At 45.1% G+C, this 24,487-nt stretch overlaps 1 protein-coding gene across 1 annotated transcript in view; it reads left to right on the top strand.

Annotated features, from left to right (window-relative positions):
- The window catches only part of B3GLCT (beta 3-glucosyltransferase), a 902,740-nt gene that overhangs the window by 468,780 nt on the left and 409,473 nt on the right, over positions 1–24,487 (top strand). The gene's annotated exons all lie outside the window — the stretch shown is intronic.

Raw genomic sequence — 24,487 nt, 5'->3', positions numbered from 1 at the left:
GGTCTGCGGGGGGAAACTCGCCGCCTTTATGAACTTTTGGAAGGATATAAATGCAGGGATATTGTGGGTTTTGTACCATGAGATATTTACGTTCATCATTCGTGAGTAGACCTAGTTCATACCATCCCCAAAGTTTGTTGTTGATACATTCCGTGAGGTCTCTAACAGGATTGTGGGTAAGCGCTTGTAACAAGTGGCATCAGACAATTGCCTATTAATTTCTGCCATGTAGTCATCACGATTCATGACAACCACATTCCCTCCCTTGTCAGCCTCACGAATCTCAATCGACTGGTCCTTTTAGAGGCTTGAAAGGGCCACACTTTCTGATACGGACAGATTGTCCAATTGTTGCCAACTTTTTATGCATGTGTTAAGACATTTATGTAAGTCTGCTGATACCTTTTTCGCAAACAACTCAATGTTACTGTGTGTATTAACTGATGTGAATTTGGACCGGGGTTTCAACCCACTAGTTTTATTAGTTTTCTCCACAATCCCTAGATCCGATCTAATATCCTCAATTTCTCTACCATCATCTCCTAGGGACATTAGTAATTGTAGGTCATGTAGGTCAGACACGGTGTGCACAGGCATTTGTGTATCCGCCGTGAGATTTTCTTCCAACTGTGATAGGGTGGTCCTTTCAAGCCTCAAAAAGGACCAGTCGATTGTGATTCGTGAGGCTGACAAGGGAGGGAATGTGGTTGTCATGAATCGTGATGACTACATGGCAGAAATCAATAGGCAATTGTCTGATGCCACTTGTTACAAGCTCCTTACCCACAATCCTGTCAGAGACCTCACGGAATATATCAACAACAAACTTTGGGGATGGTATGAACTAGGTCTACTCACGAATGATGAACTTAAATATCTCATGGTACAAAACCCACAATATCCCTGCATTTATATCCTTCCAAAAGTTCATAAAGGCGGCGAGTTTCCCCCTGGCAGACCAATTATATCAGGTATTAATTCACCCACAGAGAAAATGTCAGAATATGTGGATATCTATCTACAGAAGTTTGTCTGCAACTTACCATCTTTCATACAGGACAGCAAGGATATCCTTAACAAATTTGAAGATTTCACTTGGTCGGATGATCTTACATTTGTGACTATGGATGTCACTAGTTTATATACGTGTATTCGGAAACCCTTTGGAATACAAGTAATCACATTTTTCCTGAATACCAGAACCGCTGACTGCTTTGCGCACAATCAAATGCTTCTAGAAATGATTGACATTATTCTGTCCCAAAACTATTTTTTACACAACAATTAGTGGTATCAACAGATGCAAGGGACGGCGATGGGTTCGAAATTTGCTCCATCATATGCCTGTTTATTCATGGGCTGGTATGAGAAAATACATGCTTGGGGCAAACATGCCTCGCCCTGGACTGATTCCATCATCTTTTGGGGAAGGTATATTGTTGATATTATCATTATATGGAATGGGACTATTGACCAACTTATGTTGTATCATGCCTTCCTTAATAACAATCCCTACAACGTACAACTTAGTTTACATTATAACAGACACACCATTGATTTTTTGGACATCAGATTCTTTACAGAAGAGAACCATATACAGAGTGTTTTGTACAGGAAATCTACAGCATGCAATAGCCTTCTCCACGCCACCAGTGCCCACCCCGTTTCAGTTATTCACAATATTCCATTTGGTGAAATGGTACGTGTTAGACATAATTGTAGTACCAATGAGAATTTTCTTACACAAATCACACTTACTAAACAAAGATTCATCAATAGGGGCTACAATAATAGGATTTTGTCACATGCGGTACAACGCATCATGAATACCCAGAGAAAAGATACTTTGATTGGAAAATCGCTTGGAGATCACAATAATCAAAAGGAAACTTTGTCATTTGTGACTCGTTACACTGTTCATAGCCAGCACATTTTTATAATATTTAAATGTCACTGGCCCTTACTGACTGATATTCCGGGTCTCAAAGAACATTTATCTGCTAAACCTAAGATCACCTACCGTAAAGAGTTAACCCTAAGGGACTATTTATGTCCCAGTTATATTTCTGTTCCTAGTCCCACCACCTGGCTCTCTAGCAAACCAAGGGGATTCTACACTTGTCATGACTGTAATGTATGCATTTTTGGCCTTGACAAAACCAAAGAATTTTGTTATAATAACACAAGGTCCTTTATTATTAAACACTTTATAAATTGTAATACCAAATTTGTTGTTTACGTTCTGCGATGTGCATGTAACTTAATCTATGTGGGCAGTACAAAACGCTCCCTGAAAATCAGGATACAGGAACACCTACGTGATATTAAAACCCATGACTCTGACTACCCAATAGCTACACACATAGCATCTGCTCACCCTTCTGATTCACTTCTCTGATTTCATGGAATTGACCATGATCCGGTTCACCCCAGGGGGGGTAATAGGGAATTGGTTTTACACCAAAGGGAGGCTGCCTGGATCTGCCGCCTACGAGCGGTGGATTTGGGCCTTAACACTGACAATGAATTTCACTATTTTCTATAGCGCAACTACTGCGTTGGGAACAATATGACAAGTTTAGATTAGGACTATAAATGTGCGATTAGGTTTGGTATATTGTCTGCTCTTCTCCTTTTAGTTCTCTCTATTTGGAACTTTTGGTCTTATGTTGTATTATGTTCCAATTGATGGGGATCTCGTAATACTCTTTTTGGCATGTGAATATGGATTTGTCGCAATTTTGTATATTTTTGTTGTGTATTTATGTTCTGTACATGGTCTGATTATACAAGACCAGGATCAAGAACAATATTTTGAATTATAAACAGCTATATTTCTTACTGTATACTTGCTTCTAATTGCCTTTCTTGCCAATTATCGTTGTACTCTTTGGTGTATATTTTTCCTAGTTTGACCTATCTTGAGTCTCTCTTCCTTATTTTCTTATTTTCCACTTGTTATCATTCATTATTATTTATTATTTTTTATTATTATTTTTTGTTTGGCTTATTTACCATTTATCCACTGAAAGCAACTAATGGTCTACCATACGGATTCCAGTCAGTTTAGGTCTCAGTCTTTAATTTTGTTTATCCTTTGTGACCAGTTTCTCCCTTTTGAGATTGCTTATTATCCCTTCCGGCGTGTATTTCAGGCCGGTTTAATGTCTCTATTTACTTTTCTCTTTATCTATTACGAGCAACAACAGCTTCAAAATGGCCGCTGTTGTTGTCCTCTTTCGATGTTTGATTTCCGTGTGGTTTTCACACTACCCGGATATCCGGGTTCGGTGTCCCCTATTTATATTACTTCAAACGGGGGATCCCGTTTGGCCTCCATGCTCACTGGGACCGGCGTTACACTGCCGCTGCGCCCTACAATTATTTTACAGGTCGTTCGGACCTGTTAAACTCTCTGCACGTGATCCTCGAGGTGAACTGGCCTAAGCTACCAGGTAGGATACACCTTCTCTTTACCCTTTTCCTTTAATTTTATTGTTTTTCTTTTACTTATTACTCGGTCCTGAGACGCGGGTAGGACGTCGTTCAGGTTGTAATGCTTATTATAATAATTTTATATATGGAGCACGTTTGAATATACATCTCTCCCTTGGAAATTAGACTATATCACCATTGTATACTGCTTGCTCCGTGTTTTACTTTGTACTAATTACTATCAATGGTTGTCCCATATACGTATTGGTGTTTTCTTTCTTTTATATTTGATACGGATCATTGGGCTATCCGGGAACCTTGCTCTTTTTTTTTTTTGCAATATTTTTTCAACAATTACGGTTAAAAATACCTTCTTTTCCTTTCCAATTTTATTTCTATTTTTACTTTTGTTTTGTAGCTTCGCTTTGTACTATTTCTTTAGTGGGCTTATGGCTCTCTTTTCTTCTTATCAGGCATTTTTGCCGTTATAATTTGCCTACTGTGACTGACTGGACTCCAGTGTGGTAAGTTAACTTGTGTATGCACTAGTTTTTTCGACACCTTTTTCTCAATTTCACTTTTACTTAGGTATATTCTTATCTATATGGTTTCTTTGCGTCCATTTTTGGACTTTCTCTTACACATTAGTTTCGCACTCGGTCCATTCATTTTCACATTGGGTCATTTACCGGGTGATTTACTGTATTCTCTCATTTGTCTGAGTACAGATTTATCTCTATAAATTATTTTTCGCTTGGTGGTTGATTTGTATTTCCTTTTCAGGTCTCGTATGACATATTTTGTTCTTTTCTTGACACCACCCCCTTTTTTCCACTGTACGTAAGTTTTTCATGTTTTCTGTTTGGTTTTCCATACTCGTTATTCTACTCCATGCTGGCATGCATTTTCACGTTTTCTTTTCTCTCCTTTTTTTCTTATCTTTATATGTATTCTATCTATTGTCATGTACTTTGTTTTTTGTTAGATCACATGTTATATACAATTGTTCTATGCTCTGTTCTATTACAGCCCTGAAGAAGCCCATCTAGTTGGAGCAACGCGTCGGCTGTCTAGTGGCTGTTTTTTTCACTGTACCGTTTGCTGTATTCACGCAAATGTGAGAACACAAAGTATCGGACTGACAAGAATTAAAAAGAAGCATCTTACATCTTCACTATTGGAGTACTGGATTTTTTTTCTACTTTCCACGAACTGTGATTCTAATGTGGCAGTGCACCGCCTATTAGGGTTTTATGTCTGTGGGGCTTAGGTAGCTCTTGTGGCTCTCTATGCAGCAGGAGCCTTGGCGGAGTTGCACGCCTGTGGATACTATAAGCTTGCTCTTGCACATTTAGTACTGTGAAGTATCAGACACATATAGGGATTTTGTGCGTTTGCTTTGAGCGTGCTGCATTCTGTTTTCTTGTTTGACCTATGTATATTTTGTCTTTAGTTGCAGACCCCAACACCTGAACGTTCCAGGTCACACAGATATATACTGTAAGTCTGTTAGAAATGTTTTTTTTGGTTTGCAGTCAGGTTACCCCCTGTCCTAGCAAGGACCCTCACTCTAGTCAGAGTAAGTCACACACAATCCAAATTATCCTGTGCCCACCCTCTGGTACCTTGGCACCTGTCAGTCAGGCTTACCTTAGAAGGCAAGGTGTAAAGTATTTGTTTAATAAATCATGCAATAACACAGTATAAACACCACAAAAATACACCACACAAGTTTAGAAAAATATAGAATATTTATCTGGATAAAATAAGGTCAAAACAATCAAGATTTGATAAGTACACATTGAAATATCACTTTAGAGAATGATAAAGAGTCTTAAGTTCTTAAAAGCAATAAGTGCCTCTTGCAAGCACAACGTACCTGGTTTGCATCTAAATTATCCGCAAGGGACCGCAGAGGAGGAGATGCGTGGAAAACGGTGAGGGGTGTGTTGGGTTCTCTGGGCGCACACAGACAATATTTTTCACGCAGCCTGGGCCTTGCGTCGATTCCTGGCGCGCAGGCTTGGGCCCTCCCTGGGTTGCGGGGTATTTGGACACCCCGTGGACGATGTGGAGAAATCCTGGCCAAGCGGGACGAAGTCACAGGACCTGTGTCGATCTGGTGTGTGAGGCGGGGAAATTTCTGTCGCACGGCAGGCGCTGCATCGAGTCTTCTGTGTCGTTCCAGCTCGGCTATGCGTGGATCCAGTGGGCCGTGCATCGAAGTTATGGTTGAAACGCTGGCGTTGTTGATCTCCACTCGGGGAGCCGGGCTGTGGCATTCCGGGTCGGGGTGCAGTGATTTTCTCACTGCGATGCAGGCTGTGCATCATTTCTTGCAGGCTGTGCTTCGAGCGTTCGCCGCAGAAGGAGTTCTTTGCAGAGATGAAGTCTTTTTGACCCTGAGACTTCAGAAAACAGGAGTCAAGCTCAATCCAAGCCCTTGGAGAGCACTTTTTAGCAGAGCCAGAGGGAAGCAAGGCAGCAGTGCAGCAGTTCTTTGCAGAAAAGCAGTCCGGTGAGTCTTTTGGGAAGCCAGGCAGTTCCTCTTGAAAGGTTGTAGGATCAGGTCCAGAAGTAAGGTTGTAGGTTCAGGTCCAGAAGTGTCTGAGTTGGTAGGGTCAGAGGCCATGTTTAAATACCCAAATGTGCCTTTGAAGTGGGGAGATTTCAAAGAGTGCCTTAGAAGTGCACAAGGTCCCCTTTCAGTTCCATCCTGTCTGCCAGGGTCCCAATAGCTGGTTTGGCAGTCCATTGTGTGAAGGCAGGCCACTGTCCTTTGACATGTAAGTGTCAGGCCACCCTCCCAGCCCAGGAAGACCTAGACTGAGCATCCTGTGTTTGGGGTTGTCTTAGTGAAATGCACAAGGGAGCTGTCAACTAACCCAGCCAGGCGTGGATTGTAAGGCACAGAAGGATTTAAGTGCAGAGAAATTCTCACTTTCTAAAAGTGGCATTTCTAAAATAGTAATAATAAATCCAACTTCACCAGTCAGCAGGATTTAGTTTTACCATTCTGGCCATACTAAATATGACCTTGTTACTGCTTTCAGATCAGAATCTACCACTCAAACAGTACAAGAGGGTAGCCCTAATGTTAGCCTATGAAAGACCTCACAGCAGTGTAAAACAAATTTAGAGGTTTTTACACTACCAGGACATATAAACTACACAGGTACATGTCCTACCTTTTCCCTACATAGCTCCCTGCTCTATGGGTTGCCTAGGGCCTACCTTAGGGGTGATCTATATGTAGAAAAAGGGTAGTTTAAGGCTTGGCAAGTACTTTTAAATGCAAGTCGAAGTGGCAGTGAAACTGCACACACAGGCCTTGCAGTGGCAGGCCTGAGACATGGTTAAGGGCTACTTATGTGGGTGGCACAACCAATGCTGCAGGCCCACTAGTAGTATTTCATTTACAGGCCCTGGGCACATGTATCGCACTTTGCTAGGGACTTACAAGTCAATTAAATATTCCAATTGGGTATGAGCCAATGTCACTATCTTTTAAGGAGAAAGCATATATACTTTAGCACTGATTAGCAGTGGTAAAGTGCGCAGAGTCCTAAAGCCAGCAACAATTAGGTCAGAAAAGAGAAGGAGGAAGGCAAAAAGTTTCTGGGTGACCCTGCAGAAAAGCCATTACAAACAGTCTATTGGCCATAGTGGCAAGTCAGTCTTATGAAACATCCAGGCACTCTCCTGTAATATCCACATCGATCCCCCTCCCTCCCAGTCATCGCAATAGGGACCCCGCAGAGGCAAATAATAACACACTGCCTGACAGTAAACTCCCCACACCAGAGCCACCCAAACTTTCGGTAACCAACAGTTTGAATCATAGATAAGGCGCCACTAGACTTCTGGAAGGGGTCAAGTGGGAGGGTGGTGGCAAGCTTGGTACAAAGGAATGGAGTCTGCTCCGGCCCAGTGATTACAGGTTAGCTGAGGGAACATCCGCCTCCATCACATGGCGGTTTGGGACGACCTGCCCCATGCAGACCACAGCCTAGGTGTCTCAGCTATTCTGGAAAGGGTGTCATAGTGTTGTGCGCTGTCCTCAATATGTTGTGCACTGCCAGTGAAGGAGACTCTACCCACTCTTACTATTCCAGCAGTGACTGGGCCACCTGCCAGGCCTCAATAGGTCAGTCCAACAGTAAGTTCAGTTCATTGTTAGGCAAAGTTGTCAACCGTTTGCAGAGTCACCACTGGCAAGTTTCCGCTAGCCAGGACTGAGTCTTCTGATTCCAAGTCTGCAGAGTGTTGTCTGATGTGCGTTTTAACTCTGACTCTGAGTTAGATCGAGTCGCTAGATCAGCTACTGCTCGCAGGGCAGCTGCTCGCTCCTGTTTTTCCTCCTCCTCCTCCTTCCTGGTGGGTCTGTGTGGAAGACTCTTCCTGTACTAGGCTGTTTCCCTGGTCTGCCTTTGTTTTCTCCCCCTTCATGCTGTGAGGCCGCTGGAAGTGATCCCGCTTTATAGCTGTCGAGCCAGCTCCATGCAGTCTGCTGTTCTTCGCAAAAGTGAGCTTTCCCGTCTAACATGATATTCAGTTTGGCTGGAAACATGAGAGAGTACTGGAGCCCATCCTCCCTCAACATTTTCTTCACTTCCACATAAGAGACTCTCTTGGACTGCACCACAGCCATATAGTCAGGGAACAGTGACACTTTACCATTGTAAACGGCCTACTGGCCATTTGTCCTCTCCTTCTGCTGTATGGTATATCTATCTCGGAAGTGGAGTAACCTGGACACCACTAGGCGTGGCATCGACCAGGGGCCGATGGCCTGGCAGACACACTGTGTGCATGTTCGATGGCGAAGAAGGGTGTCTGGGGGCTCAGGGCAACCTCTGTCTTTATCCAACGTTCAAGGTATGTTACCATGTCATTCCCTTCAGTGCTTTCTGGAAGGCCTATGAGATGTTATTCTGCTGATTGTGGTCTTCAGCGCCCTCAGCCTAGTGTTCGATCATGCGCACTCTGTTTGATAAGGCCTCAACTTGCCGAGCCAGGTCCAGCTGTGTTGGGCATAGTTCCTCAAGCCCCGACTCAATGCCTTTCACCCTATCTGCCAGTTTATGATGTTTCGCTCTCATCAGTTCCAATCCCACCAAGTCAGCTACTTATGCCGGCCCTCTAAGTATCCGGGGTGAAAGCAAGGGGAGCAGTCTGGCCCACCCCCGCACCAGGCAAGGGCAGCAGCACAACTCTCCAGGACGGTCAAATGCGGGCCACCCCCAGTACCTACCATTGCTATCCTTCCGAATTCCAAGAGTGGAGTTGGTGGTGGAGGGAAGGCGGGGTCACCCGATTTACAGTTTTCACTCAGTGGGGCCATCCCGGGTGCTGGTGATTTCTAGACCCATTTCTTCCAACCTCAACATCATGACGCGCCCCAGGACAGAGTCAGGAACGGGGCTGAAGATCTTCTCAGGCAGGAATTGATTTAAAAAACACTTGGCACGGTCGATACTTACCCCTTCAGACCACCAAAGGAGGCCAGCAGCTACCAGCAGACGCCCCATTCGGGCTGGACCATTCCTGTGTCGTGGCTGCGAGGCCGCTGCCCCGTCTACTTCTGCAGCGCCACCTCCCCTCAGGAACTGCAGTTGTGGCTCTCAGGGTTCCACCAGGGTGTATCAGACTGCCTCGCTCAAGAAGATGCACAGCAGGGCATTTGGTTAGCCCCAGCGACTCACAGGCATTCACTACTCTGCTCATGGCCGGCGTGACTCAGGTCGCCATGCAGGCCTGGCTCTCTCAGCCTCATCCACCTCCGTTTGTCGGAGCTGTCCCCACTTATATCGCCCAGCATCCTACATTAGCGGTGACACTTGCCCAGCCATGTCAAGGTCAGATGGGCCCCCTCCGCTGATAGTTCTCAGGATGAAAGTTAATTCAAGGGCAGAGCAGTAAGACTATTCGTCCACCATCTTACTCAAATGTCTCTACGACTTCAATCAATCAATCAATCAAGTAATTTATAAAGCGCGATACTCACCCATCAGGGTCTCAAGGGGCTGGGTGGGGGTGAGAACTACTGGTCGAATAGCCATGTCTTGAGGCATTTCCTGAAAGTAAGTAGGTCCTGGGTCTGGCGTAGGTGGAGCGGTAGGGAGTTCCAGGTCTTGGCGGTGAGGTAAGAGAAGGATTTTCCTCCGGTGGTGGTGTAGTGAATGCGGGGGACATAGGCGAGGGCGAGGCTGGTGGAGCAGAACTGGTGGACGGGAGTGTGGAAGGTGAGTCTGTCGTTGAGGTAGGCTGGGCCTGTGTTGTGGAGGGCTTTGTGTGTGTGGGTGAGTAGCTTGAAGGTAATCCTCTTCGATACGGGTAGCCAGTGTAGGTCTCTGATGTGGGCAGAGATGTGGTCGCGGCGTGGGACATCGAGGATGAGTCGGGCGGAGGCGTTTTGGATACGTTGCATTTTCGTTTGTAGTTTGGCCGTGGTTCCTGCATAGAGTGCGTTGCCGTAGTCCAGTCGGCTGCTCACCAGGGCTTGGGTGACAGTCTTTCTAGTTTCGATGGAAATCCACTTGAAGATCTTGCGGAGCATGCGAAGGGTGTTGTAGCAGGAAGAGGAGACTGTGTTGACCTGCTGAGTCATGCTGAGCGCTGAGTCCAAGATGATTCCCAGGTTTCGTACTTGGGTGGTGGGTGTGGGTGCGGCTCATAGGGAAGTAGGCCAACAGGAATCGTTCCAAGCGGAGGGGTTGCTGCCGAGGATGAGGATCTCTTTTTTGTCTGTGTTTAACTTGAGGCGGCTTGATTCCATCCAGTTGGTGATGGCGTGGAGTCCATTGTGGAGGTTGTTTCTTGCTGTTGTAGGGTCTTTCGTGAGGGAGATGATCAGCTTGGTGTCATCTGTGTAGGATACTATGTTGATGTGGTGGGATCTTGCGATGTTGGCGAGAGGAGCCATGTAAACGTTGAAAAGTTTGGGGCTGAGGGAGGATCCCTGGGGGACGCCACAGATGGTTTTGGAGGATTCGGACAGGTAAGGCGGAAGGCGGACTCTCTGGGTTCTGTCGGAGAGGAATGACGAGATCCATTCGAGGGCCTTGCCGCGGATCCCGGCGTTGTGGAGGCGTGTTCGAAGGGTGTGGTGACAGACGGTGTCGAAGGCTGCGAAGAGGTCCAGGAGGATGAGCGCTGCGGTTTCGCCTTTATCGAGCATGGTCCTGATGTCATCTGTAGCAGCAATGAGTGCAGTCTCAGTGCTGTGGTTCTTGCGAAATCCGGATTGGGAGGTATTGAGCGCTTTGCTGTCTTCCAGGAAGCGGGATAGTTGGCTGTTCACAATTTTCTCAATGACCTTTGCTGGGAAGGGGAGGAGGGAGATGGGCCGGTAGTTTTTGGGGTCATCCGGGTCCGCCTTGGGTTTCTTCAACAGGGCGTTGACGTCGGCGTGTTTACAACTCTCCGGGAAGGTGGCTGTTTTGAAGGAGCTGTTGATGTTGGCGCGGAGATGGGGGGGCGATGGTGTCGCTGGCTTTGTTGAAGATCTGGTGTGGGCAGGGGTGCGAGGGGGTGCCGGAGTGGATGGAGGCCATAGTGTTGAGTGGTGAGGTGGTGAGTGACCGGCTTCTGAAAGGAGAAATGGATGCAGCGATGGTCGGTCCAGTGGAGTTCGGTGGTGTGGCTGAAGGAGACGTAGTTGCTGGCTGAGAAGATGCATTGTAACAGCATGGGTGGTAAAATTTTGGTTTGGTTAAATAATTTGGTTTGGTTAAATAACAAATCCAAGCAGTTCTTGATCAGCCATGTAATCTACAACCTCAACAGACTCAAGTGTATGACAGAAACATGCTTGCCATCACCCCACATGCCTTCACAATGCGGGCTTAACAATGCATAAGTCTTTACAATTCAAGGCCTAACTGCGCTAAATTTTACCACCCATGCTGTTACAACGCAAATGTAACTATTTCGTAGGTAAGCATAATACCTTCTTTACAGCACAAATTTAGTCTACACACATATATATATAACCACATAGATCCAACCCCTAAACCCTACTCACCCTAAACCCTAAAACTACCCTTGCCACCCAAATACCTTTACTCACCCTAAATCCTAATTTCCTTGCCATCTAAATACCCTTACCCACACTAAACCCTATAAATACCTCTGCCACTCAAACACCCTTATCCACACTAAACCATAAAAATAGGCTTGTTACCTAAATACCCTTACCCACCCTAATCCCTAAAAGTACCCTTGCCACCCAAATACCCTTACCCATCGATTATCCTAAAAATAGCTTTGTGTTGTAATTTTATTTATTTATTAACTAGCTAATTTATTGTTAGTCACTGTATTTTATTCCTGTCTTACCATAAGTATTTAGATGTGCTCAACCCCCCTCCAACTCATAAGACTTAGTATGTTCCAAAAGGGAGAGAATGTGGACAGGAGCTCAGGATAGAATGTTGAGCTGTGAGGAGAGAGGCTGTTTGAAGATGGAGCAGTGGAGATGGATAATAAAGACTCACTCTTGAAGAATATTGGTTCCTTCTTCATTCCAACACTTTGCCACCCTATTACCCCTACCCATCCTAAATCATAAAAATTCCCTTGCCATACAAATACCATTACCCACCCATAATCCTAAAATTAGCCTTGCCACCCTAATACCGCTACCCACCCTAAAAATACCCCTGCCACCCTGATGTGTTTGCTCTCATTTTACCAATGAGGCTGCTGGATTCGGGCAGCAGCATTACCAGGCTGTGGGGAACTTAGTCCAAATCCACACCTTGTGACAACAGTCGGCCTAAACATTTCGGCTAGCTAGTAGTACAGCACCTAAAGTGGCGGTGATTAGTGGCAGCCGTACTCGTGACTTTCTGACTTCTCAGAGAAATCGTGGTGCAACAGATCACATCCTTTTCTCTCATTTACATTTGCCTTACACATGCAAATACAAATAGAAGCAAAGATTGGCCCAATATACTTTATTGAATCAATTGCATTCTAGATAAAATTGATGTACTGCAATGATTAGAATGAAAACCATAATAATAATAATGTGGTGACAAAGAGAGAGTGAAACATAAGAAATGTCCCACCATAGTGTCAGAATGCTAGGTGATGGAATTCCTACCTGTGCCCCTAAAGTACTGTATAAGAGCACAGCAGTGTTAGCCCTAAACCTCCCTTCAGAATCCCTAAGAAGCCACCATCCCCCATACCTGGATTTATTAGTAGCAAAGAGGGCTGTGTGTCTACTGAAAGTCCTCCCTCTTGTAGGCAAAGAAAGGCGGCAAGTCTCAGCAAACAGCTGCAATGAAGCAACAACATGCGGTGGAAAACTTCTGGCTGGAAGTCTCCCTCTAATGTATAGGGGGAACAGTGATGTTTTATTACAAAACATCTAATATTTTAGGAAAACTGCCTTAACGTAAAACATGCATGTTTCCGTGAAGTGGCAGAGATTGCGGTGTTCCACTTTGTGCCAGCAACACATTGAAGACAGACTTGAGCAGAGCACAGTATGAGAATGTTAGAGTACAAAGAATGAAAACAGTTTCTGTGTTAAAAGTATATAAAGGAAAATAAAGAATCACTGCAGAAAATAAAAATGAATTGCAACTAGGCTGAAGGGAACAGACTGCAGACCTATGGCTAAAATAACGTGCCCATAAAGCTACCAACCGAACGATAACCCAAGTACATTTACCCACCCTAAAACCTAAAAATACCCCTACCCTAAAAACGCCCTTGCCCTAATATATATATATATATATATATATATATATATATACACACACATATATATATATATATATATATATATATATATATATATATATATATATATATATATATACACACACACACACACACATATATATATATATATGTAGCTTTATACTTACCGGCAAAATACTTACATTTTGGTTGTAAAGGCATGCATGGTTAAGACTTATGCGTTGTTAAAGATGCATGGTTACAGCTGTGTTGTAAAGGATGTTTCCCAAGCCTAAAATGCTTTTTAATAACAAAAATGCTCAGAATCTAAAATGTGCATCCAGGCAGCAGCCAGCATCATAAGTGCACCTAACCACACCCCCTCACTTACTCTGGCGTGTGACTTTCCACATCATGAGGTATAGAAGCAAGACAGGATGCAGTCATAAACAGGATTCTAATGAATACTGTTTGGATGAAAATATCTCTTGCAAGGTTTTACATATGTACACTCCTGCCCTGAATAACTGGACTGCATTTTTCATTGGCATGATGTTTTTTTGTGCCCAGCTATTTTTGCCAGTCATGTGCGGTTGCTTAGGCATGGGCAGTGTGAAACACTGTGCCTGCTTTGCAGACGAGAGATGAGCTACGTGAAGGAACCGCTTTGGATCTGTTCCTGGACTGACAGTGGAATTAACATTCCCATGACCAAAAAAGTGGTACAACATTTGTGGTTTGAGATTTATTATTGTCAAAAGAGGTGGCACTCCGTAGAGTACCAGAGCAATTCCTCAGATCCAGGGATGGTGTTGCTGACAGCCACTCTTCCAGAGGTGAGGGGACATCACCTGTAAAGTCTGCAGGGAGCTGCTGGAGAAACTGCAGGCCTGCTTCAGCACTGGATCTTGTGTGGCCTGCTGAGAGAGGACACTGCAAGGAGCAACCCAGCCATTACGCCTGAGTGGAAGAGACAGCCCAGAAGAACAGACTGGCATGGGAGCGGTGCAGGAGCCAACCCGAGTGCTGGAGTGGGACTCTGTGTCTCTCCTGTCACTGTTAAATCACCATTAGTGCAATCCTAACAAGTAGGAGTGATGCAGGTGCTTCCTCCTGATCACTTCTAAAACAGTGCTTTGACCCAGCCAAAGAGAAAGAGAGAACAATAGTGTGACCACGTCTGAAGTCTCAGATGATGCTCTGGCCCATATTCTTGCTTCTCTTCTTCTGACAGAACTTTTTTGGGGAGTCGCAAGGTGTAAAGAGGAGTTGAAATCAACACTTCAAATCAATTAACAGTGTCAACCATTTAGTCACACATTAAATCCAGGAAGTGAAAAATAAAGTTTAAAGGTTTATTACAAATTCATAGCCAAATTGATACAGATGAATCCCAGGAACGTGCTGTATAAGTACAGAATCACCAAAGTTGAAGTAAAACATTGAATGAAGTTGAAGGGTATGAGCATAAAGCATGCAAGAATTTCAGTTGAAGCAATACAAAAGATGAGAAATAAGATCTGATGGACTGTATATAAGTTGTGGTCTTCTTACCTAATCATTGGAGAAACTAAGGTAACCTAAGTACCCTAAGCTAAGCTATAGGAAATCCAAATTATCTCTTAGGAAATGTAGGAATTAATAGAAATTTTGTAAAGTGTCAGCATAGCAGAAACATCAGTAGAAGTTCTGATAGAGAGGTGTTGCGTAGCGTAAAGCCACACAAAGAATACAGAGTAGAGAAGCCTGTACCCCTCCCAAGTCTCCAGGGAATCTGCCCTTGTCCATTATCGCATAAGTTGTTTTTAAATGTATGAATATTTTTATGCTTCAGAGCTTATGTCACAAGCAAGAAGTATTCCTGATTCAAAAGTTGCAGTAAATGCAAAAATGTTATGTTCAAAATTGACTTCCATGATGTATGTACGTAGTGTCTGAGAATCAGTCATGGACAATGGGACTAAGTGCTTAAGGGAAAGGAAGCTTTTAGTTCATAGTTCCGATTTGCTGAAAATGGGGACTTGTTCCTAACTTAATTTGGAAATCTTTGGAATACTTAGTGAGGGCAAGTCCCAGAGTGGATGCTGGCCATTTAGACATAGACAGTTTTTAGAAACTCCCTGCTTTCCAAGGTACATGAGTTTCATGTCATGAAACATTAAAGGTGCACAGTGAAAACCGACATAACACAATTATATTCTAAAATATTTGCTTTACTGATTTTTTTTATCTTTGAAACTTCCTAGCTAGCCATGGACTGAGGCATCAAAAAGTGTTTTATATGATATTGCACCTCAAAGTGGAGCTACTGATGTGTCAGGGCATCACATTGCTGTCATTTAATACCAACCAGTGGTGATTATGCCAAGTACAGCAGGCATTGGCAAAGCCAATAGGTCTTGCAAATACAAGAGACATTGGCTTTGGCAATGTGTTTTGCCATGGTGTACACCAGTGTGGCTCCTGTACAGCATGACTACAATTTAGTTGGGTGGAGTGTCAGAGTGGAGTAGTAGAGTAGAGTGGATTTGTTGGAGTGTCCCAGAGTGGATTTGTTGGAGTGTTGTAGAGTGAAGTGGGGAAGGGGAGTTTCAAAGAGTTGAGTAGAGGGAAGTAGAGTTCATTGGTTCAGTGGCACAGAGTGTTGTAGAGGGGCATGGGGTGGAATAGGGTGGAGTAGGTTGGAGTGGAGTGAGGTAACATGGTTGATTGGATTGGAGTAGATTGTGGTGGATTTCATTGGGGTAGAGCGGGTGGATTGAGTGGAGAAGAGTGGTATGGAGTGGATTGGATTGAAATGGAGTGGGGTGGATTGGATTGCGGGAACTCGAGTGGGATTGGATTGGGGTGTGTGGTTTGTATTTGAGTGATGGGGTGGAGTAGATTGGATTTGAGTGGGGTAGATTAGATTCACTGGATTGGAGTGGGGTGGATTGGATTGGGGTAAATTGGACTGCATTGGAGTCGGATGGGCTGGATGGATTGAGTCGGGTGGGTAGAACTGGGGTGGGGTGGATTGGATTGGGATAGAGTGGGGTGAAATGGACTAGCTTGTGGTGGATTTGAGTGAGTTGGGTGGATTGGAGAGAGTGGGGTGGAGTGGGGTGGATTGGATTGGGGTATGGTGGGCTGAAGTGGGATGGATTGAATTGCATTGGGGGGTGGATTGGAGTGTGCTGAATTGGAATGGGGTGTATTGGATTGGGGTGGGGTGGATTACATTGGGGTGGAGTGGATTGTGGTGGATTGGGCTGGAGTGGGGTGGATTGGATTGGTGTGGGGTGGACTGGTTTGGTGTGGGGTGGATTGGATTGGTGTGGGGTGGATTAATTGGAGAGGGGTGGACTGGATTGGAGTGTGGTAGATCAATGTGGTTTGGTGTGGAGTGGACTGGAGTAGGATGGAATAATGTGGACTGAATCGGACTGGAGTTTGGTGAATTAAAGTGGACTGTATTGGAGTGAGGTGAATTGGGGTTGGTGGATTGGTTGGATTAGAGTGGGGTGGGTTGGACTGGTCTGGAGTGGCGTGGATTGGATGGAGTGGATTGGATGGAGTGGATTGGGGCGGGGTGGATTGGAGTGAGGTGGATTGGATTGGAGTGGGGTAGATTGGACTCTGCTGGATTGGGGTGGATTGTATTGGTGTTGGGTGGACTGAATTGTAGTGGGATGATTGTGGTGGATTGCAGTAGAGTGATATGTGGTGGAGTGGGGTGGATTGGAGTGGGACAGATCTTTTTAATTTGGAGTGTGTTGTTTGGGATTGGAGTGGGGCAGATTGTTTTGGATTAAATGGGGCAGATTGGAGTGGGGCAGATTTGAAATGGATTGTAGTGGGAGATATTGTTATGGATTGAAGTAGGTTAGACTAGAGTGGGGCTGATTGTTTTGGACTGGAGTCGGGCAAATTGGAATGGGGCAGATTGTATTAGGGTGGTTTGGAGAGTGGTGGATTGAAGTCTGGTGGATTGGATTAGTGTAGGGTGGATTGGATGGGAGTGGGGTTGATTGGATTGGAGTGGGGTGTATTGTTTACGATTGGAGTGGGAAAGATTGCTTTCGACTAAAGAGGGGCACTTTGAAGTAAGGCAGATTGGAGCAGGACAGATCGTTTTGGATTGGAGTGGTGCATGTTATTTTGGATTGGAGTGAGACATTGTAGTGGGGAAGATTGTTTTGGATTTGAGTGAGGCAGGTTGTTTTGGAGTGGTGTAGGTTGTTTTGGACTGGAATGGGGCATGTTTTGGAGTGGAGTGAGACATTGTAATGGAGAGGATTGTTTTGGATTTGAGTGAGGCATGTTGTTTTGAATTGGAGTAAGACATTGTAATGGGGAAGATTGTTTTGGATTTGATTGAGGCAGATTGTTTTGGCGTGGTGTACATTGTTTTGCTTTGGAATGGGGCGAACTGGAGTTAGGCAGTTTAGATTGTGGTGTCTTTGGAGGATTGGAGTAGGTGCGTTGGATTGGCTTGGGGTGGGGTTATTGTAGTTCGGCAGATTGGAGTTGGGTGAATTGTGGAGTACTGCACGATTATGTGTTAAAGCATAATTTCAGGAATTACACATAATAAAGAAACAATGTTGCTTTGCTCTATTTAGAACAAGATAATCGCCATCTTTTGAGAACAGAGCCACAAGCAAAAACGAAAGAAAAAATGAGTGCAAAGTGAGAAAAGACAACTTGGCAACATAAAAGAAAGTTAGCTATAAAAAATACAACTTTGCTGGGGCATGGACAAGCTGGTGACAGAGATGGTGCACAGTATTGAAGCTCAGAACAGCATCGCACACATCCTGCTGCCATCGGACATATTTTTACCAGCAGAGATGCCCAGATCTCCCCGCTATTAGTACTTCTGTCGGAGCCATGCCTGACTCTGCTGCCCTTGAACGAAAAGGGCAGACACATTGCCTGCTGTTGCGTGCGCTCGCTACCTGCAGGCGAACCTGAGGGCGGGGCTACGGTGCAGGCAGCACCATTTGTGGGGACGTTTTGCTGTGTGGGTCCCTCTGGCTCGGTCTCTGAGAGCGCTCCTGCGATGCCGCTGGGCCCCGCACCATAGTGGTACTACTCCGCTGCTCTGAAGACCTCCCTTTCACGGAGGCCTTGCACCGTGCTTGGAGAGGCACTGCTGCCCGAGCAACTTCAACCTGGGCCCGGCTTGCAGTTTGTGCTGACACCGGGGCTCTTGGCACTCACTGCTTCGTAGTTACCTGGGCTGTGGGGGACCGCCCATGCTGGAATCCACATTGGCCACTTCCAGAATTGCTGTTAATGAGTGGTCATTGACTGGCCCTAAAGCTTATAGGACGTGGCACCCGCTCCCTCCATTAAAACATTAAAACAGGTGATCCCCTGGCCCTACATCACATGTGGTTCCCTGCCCAACCTACCTGCTACTCCTTTGGGCCTGCTGCTTTACATTATCCTGTGTGCAAGTCAAATGGATTGAGTGAGCTGGCCTCATTGTCTACCCATACCCGGCTGGACTGGGCCTGCGTGCCTCTTTCTGGATATCCTGAACTTATAGTTGTAGCATACCACTGTGTTGCATCTGGGCCTTGATTTATTGGTGGTGGTGTAATTTCTAAGTTTGGCGCCACCCTTTGTGCCTTGCCCCCTGTTGTGTTCTTTCTTTGCCAACTCACGAGGTGATACAACTGTGGCTAATCACTATTCCACAGACCTAGCTTGTCTCCCACGCGCACAATGCATTCACAATGGGCCTCAGAGATCCTAAGCAGAGACAGCTCTCCTTCGATGCAGCAAAAACCCTGCAGTGGCAGAGCTCCACCCCCCTGGGGCTGAGGGACTCCCTTATGAGGTCAATACCAATCCCCCACTTGAGGACACTGCTGCAATTATGGCAGAACTGCGAGCTGGCTTCAAGGATATAGGCGCACGATTTGATGTACGGATAAACCGATTGGATCACATGAATGAGCGCCTTGATCACCACGCTAACAGCATCGATGAGGCAGAATGCACGATCTTGGATATTAAAGACGGTAATGTAGACATCTTGAAGCGCCTTGAAAGAGCTGAGTAAATCCTCAAAACAATTGCAACAAAAAATGAAGATTTGGAGGCGAGGTCCCGCTGCAATATTCTGCGGATCATTGGACTTGCGGAGATCACTAATAATGGTCATATGGATCTATTTGTTGAAAAATTCTCAGTGGAACTCTTTGCCAGGGGCTCCTTCACTGACACCTTTGTTTTTGAGAGGGCACACAGATCGCTTGTGCCGCATCCCATACTTGGGGCATCACCACGGCTGATTATCGCTAGCATCCTCAATTTCGGAGATTGGGACACAGCTCTGCGTCTCGCTCGAAAGAAAGGTCAACTGCTATATCAGTGTGCCGCGCTGTTGCTTTTCCCAGATTACACTCAACTAGTCTAGTTGTGTAAATTCACCAATGTGAAGCACACTCTTCAGTAGCGAGGCATCAAATATGGTATGCTGTATCCGGCACGTTTGAAAGTGGAAATAGATGGTCGACATTATGTGTTTGGTACCTAAGTGGACGCCGTCTACTTTTGCAGGCAGCATTGACTTGGTGGGGCCTCGCCGGGTTTTTCGTCGTCTTCTGGCTCTCCTACCACTGCGGTTCCGGGCCCTCAGCTTCAGACATAGGGCCTGATTTAGATTTTGGTGCACTGGTTACTCCATTACAACATTGACGGATGTCCTGTCTGCTGAAATATAAATCCCATTGGAAATAATGGGAATTATATTTTCGGCGGATGGGATATCCGTCACTGTTGTGATGGAGTAACCCAGCCACCGAAATTAAAATCAGGCCCCTAACCCTGTATGGCCTTCCAGCTACTCTGCGCCCTTTCATGGTGTGTTTGCTCAGGCATGGATCTAAACTTCTGTTTTATATGAGAGGCACCAATGGTTTTAATGTTTTATGATCCTCTGATGGCCCGTTGTTTCAATTTTTCTTCATATGCTTTGATTCAATGGTCACCTCCCCTAGGTGTATACCATTATGTTGTTGTTTTTTCCAGAGTTGCTTGGGATCTTGGGGATTCACCAGCTATTGATTTGGCTAGTGTAAATGGCTCTATGTTTATATGATTGTTTTGTCTTTGTCAAAGTTACACTTCCGTCTTTTCATTTGGGACTCCTTAGCTACACTTCTTCTATGCATCACACTCACTTTGGACTCAATGGTGACACATACTAATGGGGAACTGACATTTACACTCCCTTGCATGAAATGGAATATTAGGGGCCTGAACAACCCGGGGTAAGGGGATACAAGTGCTCATGTACCTCCATAGACATAGTGTTATGTTGGATTATCTACAGGAGTCCCACTTATCACTGCACCCTGATTGTAGTTATGCCTCTCAATGGGGTTCTAATCTCTGTTTTTCCCACTACAGCTCATATTTATGTGGAGTCAGTATGTTAATACACAAGAGGGTACCATTTGTAATGCAAGGGTGTACTTCAGACCCTGAAGGGCGTAACATATTGGTACTGTGGAAGCTAGCTGGTAAAACCATGTTACTAGTGAATGTGTATGCACCCAACACTGATACCCCTGAGTTCTGTTATGAACTCCCGCTCTGTTTAAGCACCTCCCTGCTGAGGTGGAGACTTCAATATAACATGTGCTTCTAGTGTAGACTCCACTGTAATGACTAGGCCACGCTCTTTACAGGCCCTCACAGAACTCCTAGGTGCCTTTCTCCTTACTGACACGTGGCGCTTTCGACACCCACTAGAGAGGGACTATACATATTATTCTGCTCCTCATAATGTCTGGACCCAGATTGATTATTGGTATGTTCCACACAGAGCGCTACTGTGGCTAGGTGATGTTGCCCAGTTGCCTCACACACTCTTCGATTACCCACCTGTCACTGCCATCTTACATGTTGCCTTGAGACACCCTCTATTCAGACACTGGCGTTTTCCTGAGAATGCCCTCCTCGATGAAGTTTTCCTCATAGAAGTCCGGGATGCTATAAGTCAATATTTTGCTGCATTGACCAGTAAGTATAACTTGTGCCCTAAGGTAACAATAACTCACACCCTCGCCATGCACTGCTAATTCCCCTACGAATTACAGTACTCATGACATCTTTGATAACATCATTGATAATATCACTGTAATATTTGCAGAAACATTTTTTGATGAAAAAACTGTGCATGGCAGGGGCATGAGTTATAGTTACCTTAGGGCACGAGTTATACTTACTTGCGGTAACTCTAACTGTAACTGTTGAATTTCCATGGTTATGTACGTTTAAAATGTGAGTTTGACTGTAACATCCCTGTAACCTTTTGTTTTTTTCAGTGAAAGTTTTATATATATATATATATATATATATATCTATATATGTGTGTGTGTGTGTATATATATATATTGTTAGAAATGGGTTCTTTGGTTGACAGTCAGGTTACCCCCTGTTCAAGCAAGGACCCTCACTCTAGTCAGGGTAAAATAGAATCACCCTCAACTAACCCCTGCTTACCCCCTTGGTAGCTTGGCAGAGCAGTAGGCTTATCTTCAGAGTGCTAGGCGTAAAGTATTTGTACCAACACACAGAGTAACTTAATGAAAACACTACAAAATGACACAACACAGGTTTCGAAAAATAGGAAATATTTATCTAAACATAACAAGACCAAAACAACAAAAATCCACAATGCACAAGTCAAGTTATCAGTTAAAAAGCAAAAAGAGTCTTTATGTAGTTTAAAACACACACTAACACTGTTAGCGTGAAAATGTACCTTGGGTGCGTCAAAAATAACCCCGGAGGGGTGAGGGTACGTCAAAAAGATTCTTGCGATGCGTTGATTTCACTCATGAGCGAGACTTTGCGTTGTTTCTTTCGTCGGGTAGGGGACACGTCGTTTCTTCTCTCTGCAGGAAAACGATGCGTCGATCTGGTCAGCACTCTCGGGTCTGGGCAGGCCTTGCGTTGTTTTTACAATCCCAGCGGTGCTTGCATCGGAAATCCAGCCGCACGATGATCCGAAAACCACGCAGCGCAGGTTTGCGGTGTCCCAGCCTCTGTCAGCGATGCTGCGTGTCGTTTCTCCAGCTCCGTGTGTCGATTCTTCGGTCGCGTTTCTGGCGAGCATCGATTTTCAGCCGCGGAGCTGGCGGCGCGTCGTTTCTTCAGCCACAGATTGGAGTCGCTTTGATCTTTTCCCCGCACGGCGCTCTGTTCGTGGATTTCTTCCTTTTAGGCTGCCAGCTTCTCCTTTCAGGGCCCCAAGAACTGGATGGGCACCACAGGGCAGAGTAGGGGTCTCTCCAGAGACTCCAGGTGCTTGCAGAGAGAAATCTTTGCTGTCCCTGAGACTTCATACAACAGGAGGCAAGCTCTAAATCAAACCCTTGGAGATCTACACAAGATGGAAGGCACACAAAGTCCAGTCTTTGCCCTCTTACTCTGGCAGAAGCAGCAACTGCAGGATAACTCCACAAAGCACAGTCATTGACATGGCAGCTCTTCTTCCTCAGCACTTTAACTCTTCTCCAGGCAGAGGTTCCTCTTGGTTTCCAGAAGTGTTCTAAAGTCCGTGGTTTGGTTGCCCTTCTTATGCCCAATTTCTCCTTTAAAGTAGGCCTTCTTCAAAGTAAAGTCTCTTTTGAATGTGAAATTCTGCCTTGCCTAGGCCAGGCCCCAGACACTCACCAGAGGGTTGGAGACTGCATTGTGTGAGGGCAGGCATGGCCATTTCAGGTGTGAGTGACCACTCCTCCCCTCCCTCCTAGCACAAGTGGCTCATCAGGATATGCAGACTACTCCCCAGCTCCCTTTGTGTCACTGTCTAGTGTGAGGTGCAACCAGCCCAACTGTCAAACTGGCACAGACTGGGAATCCATAAACAGGCAGAGTCACAGAAATGGTATAAGCAAGAAAACGCCTACTTTCTAAAAGTGGCATTTTCAAACACACAATCTTAAAATCAACTTTACTACAAGATGTATTTTTAAATTGTGAGCTCAGAGACCCCAAACTCCATATCTCTATCTGCTCCCATAGGGAATCTACACTTTAATCAGATTTAAAGGTAGCCCCCATGTTAACCTATGAGAGGGACAGGCGTTGCAACAGTGAAAAACGAATTTGGCAATATTTCACCGTCAGGACATATACCTTAACCATACACTGCACCCTGCCTTTGAGGCTACCTAGGGCCTACCTTAGGGGTGCCTTACATATAAGAAAAGGGGAGGTTTAGGCCTGGCAAATGGGTACAATTGCCAAGTCGAATTTACATTTAAAACTGCACACACAGACCCTGCAGTGGCAGGTCTGAGACATGTTTACAGAGCTATTTGTGGGTGGCACAACCAGTGCTGCAGGCCCACTAGTAGCATTTGATTTACAGGCCCTGGGCACCTCTAGTGCACTGTACTAGGGACTTATTAATAAATCAGATATGCCAATAATGGTAAGCCAATTACATACACATTTTGTAAAGGAGCACTTGCACTTTAGCACTGGTTAGCAGTGGTAAAGCGCCCAGAGTAATCAAAACAGCAAAATCAGAGTCCAGCACACATCAACAACAAAAAGTTAAGGGAGATATATATAAAACTTAGTTGTAGTTAGGGCCTAGTTTTTGTAGAAAAAGCATTAACTTTGGCGCCACTTGACGAATCTTTACATTATTTTAAAAACTTATGCTTTGCTAAGTTCAGCTTCTGTCTTGAAAGTTTCGGGGTGATCCGTCAAGTGTGGTCTGAGGAAAAAAAGTGAGGTCCCAAGATATATTTTCCCCAGTCATTTTTCCATAGGACCTTTAGACATGCCTACAGCCGGAACTGCTGAACGCAGTTACACCAGATAAGCTATATTATGTTCCTGCAGATCACGTTTTTTGTGGTTTGGTGTAAATATGTTTGGTAGTTTCAGAGTAATTTAAGGCCAAAAATATAGATATATAGGAACGCAGATCCAGACCTGTGGACCTGGGTCCAGATTCATGAATCCGGGGAAAAAGCAAGGCACTGATTGGCTGGTCGCAACGTGATAGAAAAGTTGCGGCTGCCATTTTGTTTGTCTCATTGGTTTGGGGGTGGGGAAAGGAGACTGCAAATACACATAAGCGGTCAGGATACAGTTATTCTGACCCCCTAAGACAGATAGAGGGGAGGGCAAAAAATTGCCCAAAACATCTTTTTTCATCCGATCCTTGGAACTGGAAACCACACACTGCATCCAACCTCATGCTGCACATGGCCGAAGGCTGTGTGCAGCTTGGGTTTGTGTGTATGCAGGAGGGTTGGCCTTTTGGCCTGGCTATAGGTAGGGCCCTGCTGCGCACGGCCCTGCTGATATTTACATCTCTGCATGCTAAATA

The sequence above is a fragment of the Pleurodeles waltl genome, chromosome 8, assembly GCF_031143425.1.
Source record: "Pleurodeles waltl isolate 20211129_DDA chromosome 8, aPleWal1.hap1.20221129, whole genome shotgun sequence".
Taxonomy (NCBI): Eukaryota; Metazoa; Chordata; class Amphibia; order Caudata; family Salamandridae; genus Pleurodeles; species Pleurodeles waltl.
The sequence above is the reverse complement of the archived record's forward strand: the minus strand, read 5'-3'. Positions and strand labels throughout refer to the sequence as shown.